The sequence below is a fragment of the Triturus cristatus genome, chromosome 2_2, assembly GCF_964204655.1.
Source record: "Triturus cristatus chromosome 2_2, aTriCri1.1, whole genome shotgun sequence".
NCBI lineage: Eukaryota > Metazoa > Chordata > Amphibia > Caudata > Salamandridae > Triturus > Triturus cristatus.
The window spans coordinates 509,133,087-509,138,842 of record NC_140582.1 but is presented as its reverse complement, the minus strand read 5'-3'; positions in this window follow the sequence as shown (position 1 = coordinate 509,138,842).

Below are 5,756 nucleotides of genomic sequence, written 5' to 3'. Positions count from 1 at the left end.
AGGACTGGATGCATACTGGATAGGCATTTAAAGCAGTCCATGTGCTAAGGCCTGGCTCACAGCATGAGTACTTGGGTACTGACTGAATGATTAGAGTACAACAAGGAGAGTACCTGGGTGAACTTATAAGTGGTAGGCTTTTCGCACAGGGAATGGATTAGTACTTGGTACTGAATGGGTCACTAGAGGAGTGCAAAGGCAGTGACAAGATGTTTGCTGGACTGTATGGGTACTGACTTTGGAATTGAAGGTGTGAAAGACAAGTGTCTAGGTGGTTAGAAGACTGCATGCATAGTGGATAGAGGTTTGAAGCAGTCCAAGTGCTAAGGCCTGGCTCAGTGCATGAATACTTAGGCGCTGAGTGAATGATTAGAGTACTGGAAAGACAGTGTCTTGGTGAATTTATAAGTGTTTGGGTTTTGGCGCAGTGAATGGATTACTACATGCTGCTGAATGGGTCACTAGAAGACTGCAAAGGGAGTGACAGGGTGTTTCCTGGAAGTGTATAGATACTGACTAGGGAATTGAAGGTGTGAAAAACAACTGTGTAGGTGGTTAGAGAACTACATGCATACTGCATAGACATTTGAAGCAGTCTATTTGGTAATGAATGGTTCACAACATAAGTACTTAGGAACTGACTAAATCATCAGACTACTTCTAGGACAGTGCTTGAATAAACATTTTAAATTTACAGTTCTGGTGCAGTGAAGACAATACTACATGGTACTTCACTTTAGTGTCAAAGCATGGCTCATTTTATCAATGCATAAGAAACACTGGCTTCTAATGCTACTAAAACTTGACAACATGACAGGTTTTAAAACACTTATCTGCCACCAAATACACAATGTTACCAAATGCTTCTCTCACAGTGGTTCCCAAATGCACACAAACTCACAGTGTGATTCTAGACAAGCACCACTATCCCTAGGAGTTTACCAAAACTCATTCACTACAGTGGAAGTGGTAAGGGAACTGCACACAATCTACATATTTCACAACTGCACTTTACTGTCAATGCCTGACTCATTTAATGAAAGCATAAGCCATAACTGTCTTCTTATGCTACTAAAACTTGACAACATGACAAGTTTTAAAACAGTTATCTGTCAGCAAATACACGATGTTACCAAACGCTTCTCTCACAGTGGTTCCCAAATGCACACAGACTCACAGTGTGATTCTAGACAAGCACCACTATCCCTAGGAGTTTACCAAAACTCATTCACTACAGTGGAAATGGTAAGGGAACTGCACACAATCTACATATTTCACAACTGCACTTTACTGTCAATGCCTGACTCATTTAATGAAAGCATAAGCCATAACTGTCTTCTTATGCTACTAAAACTTGACAACATGACATGTTTTAAAACAGTTATCTGTCAGCAAATACACGATGTTACCAAACGCTTCTCTCACAGTGGTTACCAAATGCACACAGACTCACAGTGTGATTCTAGACAAGCACCACTATCCCTAGGAGTTTACCAAAACTCATTCACTACAGTGGAAGTGGTAAGGGAACTGCACACAATCTACTTATTTCACAACTGCACTTTACTGTCAATGCCTGACTCATTTAATGAAAGCATAAGCCATAACTGTCTTCCAATGCTACTAAAACTTGACAACATGACATGTTTTAAAACAGTTATCTGTCAGCAAATACACAATGTTACCAAATGCTTCTCTCACAGTGGTTCCCAAATGCACACAGACTCACAGTGTGATTCTAGACAAGCACCACTATTCCTAGGAGTTTACCAAAACTCATTCACTACAGTGGAAGTGGTAAGGGAACTGCACACAATCTACATATTTCACAACTGCACTTTACTGTCAATGCCTGACTCATTTAATGAAAGCATAAGCCATAACTGTCTTCTAATGCTACTAAAACTTGACAACATGACATGTTTTAAAACAGTTATCTATCAGCAAATACACGATGTTACCAAACGCTTCTCTCACAGTGGTTCCCAAATGCACACAGACTCACAGTGTGATTCTAGACAAGCACCACTATCCCTAGGACTTTACCAACACTCATTCACTACAGTGGAAGTGGTAAGGGAACTGCACACAATCTACATATTTCAGAACTGCACTTTACTGTCAATGCCTGACTCATTTAATGAAAGCATAAGCCATAACTGTCTTGTAATGCTACTAAAACTTGACAACATGACATGTTTTAAAACAGTTAACTATCAGCAAATACACGATGTTACCAAACGCTTCTCTCACAGTGGTTCCCAAATGCACACAGACTCACAGTGTGATTCTAGACAAGCACAACTATCCCTAGGAGTTTACCAAAACTTATTCACTACTGTGGAAGTGGTAAGGGAACTGCACACAATCTACATATTTCACAACTGCACTTTACTGTCAATGCCTGACTCATTTAATGAAAGCATAAGCCATAACTGTCTTCTAATGCTACTAAAACTTGACAACATGACATGTTTTGAAATAGTTATCTGTCAGCAAATACACGATGTTACCAAACGCTTCTCTCACAGTGGTTCCCAAATGCACACAGACTCACAGTGTGATTCTAGACAAGCACCACTATCCCTAGGAGTTTACCAAAACTCATTCACTACAGTGGAAGTGGTAAGGGTACTGCACACAATCTATATATTTCACAACTGCACTTTACTTACTGTCAATACCTAACTCATTTAATGAAAGCATAAGCCATAACTGTCTTCTAATGCTACTAAAACTTCACAACATGACATGTTTTAAAACAGTTATCTGTCAGCAAATACACGATGTTACCAAACGCTTCTCTCACAGTGGTTCCCAAATGCACACAGACTCACAGTGTGATTCTAGACAAGCACCACTATCCCTAGGAGTTTACCAAAACTCATTCACTACAGTGGAAGTGGTAAGGGAACTGCACACAATCTACATATTTCACAACTGCACTTTACTGTCAATGCCTGACTCATTTAATGAAAGCATAAGCCATAACTGTCTTCTTATGCTACTAAAACTTGACAACATGACATGTTTTAAAACAGTTATCTGTCAGCAAATACACGATGTTACCAAACGCTTCTCTCACAGTGGTTCCCAAATGCACACAGACTCACAGTGTGATTCTAGACAAGCACCACTATCCCTAGGAGTTTACCAAAACTCATTCACTACAGTGGAAGTGGTAAGGGAACTGCACACAATCTACATATTTCACAACTGCACTTTACTGTCAATGCCTGACTCATTTAATGAAAGCATAAGCCATAACTATCTTCCAATGCTACTAAAACTTGACAACATGACATGTTTTAAAACAGTTATCTGTCAGCAAATACACAATGTTACCAAATGCTTCTCTCACAGTGGTTCCCAAATGCACACAGACTCACAGTGTGATTCTAGACAAGCACCACTATCCCTAGGAGTTTACCAAAACTCATTCACTACAGTGGAAGTGGTAAGGGAACTGCACACAATCTACATATTTCACAACTGCACTTTACTTTCAATGCCTGACTCATTTAATCAAAGCATAAGCCATAACTGTCTTCTAATGCTACTAAAACTTGACAACATGACGGGCCCGATTCACAGAATTAACTTAAGACAAAATCCTAAACTTACTACTTTTGGTATTCACAGAATGCACTTACTACTTTTGGTATTCACAGAATGCACTTACTACTTTTGGTATTCACAGAATGGATTTACGACTACTAACTTTACGTCCGCACTCGGGCCGGAAATACCGGCCCGGAGGCGGAGCTTCCGGCCCGGAGGCGGGGCTTCCGGGCCGGAGGCGGAGCTTCCGGCCCGGAGGTGGAGATTTTGGCCATGGCTAAATCTCCGCCACTGGCCGGAATCCCCACCTCCGGGCCGGAAGCTCCGCCTCCGGGCCGGAAGCCCCGCCTCCGGGTTGGAAGCTCCGCCTCCGGGCCGGAATTTCTGGCCTGAGTGCGGACGTAAAGTTAGTAGTCGTAAATCCATTCTGTGAATACCAAAAGTAGTAAGTGCATTCTGTGAATACCAAAAGTAGTAAGTGCATTCTGTGAATACCAAAAGTAGTAAGTTTAGGATTTTGTCTTAATTTAATTCTGTGAATCGGGCCCGACATGTTTTAAAACAGTTATCTATCAGCAAATACACGATGTTACCAAACGCTTCTCTCACAGTGGTTCCCAAATGCACACAGACTCACAGTGTGATTCTAGACAAGCACCACTATCCCTAGGACTTTACCAACACTCATTCACTACAGTGGAAGTGGTAAGGGAACTGCACACAATCTACATATTTCACAACTGCACTTTACTGTCAATGCCTGACTCATTTAATGAAAGCATAAGCCATAACTGTCTTCTAATGCTACTAAAACTTGACAACATGACATGTTTTAAAACAGTTAACTATCAGCAAATACACGATGTTACCAAACGCTTCTCTCACAGTGGTTCCCAAATGCACACAGACTCACAGTGTGATTCTAGACAAGCACAACTATCCCTAGGAGTTTACCAAAACTCATTCACTACTGTGAAAGTGGTAAGGGAAGTGCACACAATCTACATATTTCACAACTGCACTTTACTGTCAATGCCTGACTCATTTAATGAAAGCATAAGCCATAACTGTCTTCTAATGCTACTAAAACTTGACAACATGACATGTTTTGAAATAGTTATCTGTCAGCAAATACACGATGTTACCAAACGCTTCTCTCACAGTGGTTCCCAAATGCACACAGACTCACAGTGTGATTCCAGACAAGCACCACTATCCCTAGGAGTTTACCAAAACTCATTCACTACAGTGGAAGCTGTAAGGGTACTGCACACAATCTATATATTTCACAACTGCACTTTACTTACTGTCAATACCTAACTCATTTAATGAAAGCATAAGCCATAACTGTCTTCTAATGCTACTAAAACTTCACAACATGACATGTTTTAAAACAGTTATCTGTCAGCAAATACACGATGTTACCAAACGCTTCTCTCACAGTGGTTCCCAAATGCACACAGACTCACAGTGTGATTCTAGACAAGCACCACTATCCCTAGGAGTTTACCAAAACTCATTCACTACAGTGGAAGTGGTAAGGGAACTGCACACAATCTACATATTTCACAACTGCACTTTACTGTCAATGCCTGACTCATTTAATGAAAGCATAAGCCATAACTGTCTTCTTATGCTACTAAAACTTGACAACATGACATGTTTTAAAACAGTTATCTGTCAGCAAATACACGATGTTACCAAACGCTTCTCTCACAGTGGTTCCCAAATGCACACAGACTCACAGTGTGATTCTAGACAAGCACCACTATCCCTAGGAGTTTACCAAAACTCATTCACTACAGTGGAAGTGGTAAGGGAACTGCACACAATCTACATATTTCACAACTGCACTTTACTGTCAATGCCTGACTCATTTAATGAAAGCATAAGCCATAACTGTCTTCCAATGCTACTAAAACTTGACAACATGACATGTTTTAAAACAGTTATCTGTCAGCAAATACACAATGTTACCAAATGCTTCTCTCACAGTGGTTCCCAAATGCACACAGACTCACAGTGTGATTCTAGACAAGCACCACTATCCCTAGGAGTTTACCAAAACTCATTCACTACAGTGGAAGTGGTAAGGGAACTGCACACAATCTACATATTTCACAACTGCACTTTACTGTCAATGCCTGACTCATTTAATGAAAGCATAAGCCATAACTGTCTTCTAATGCTACTAA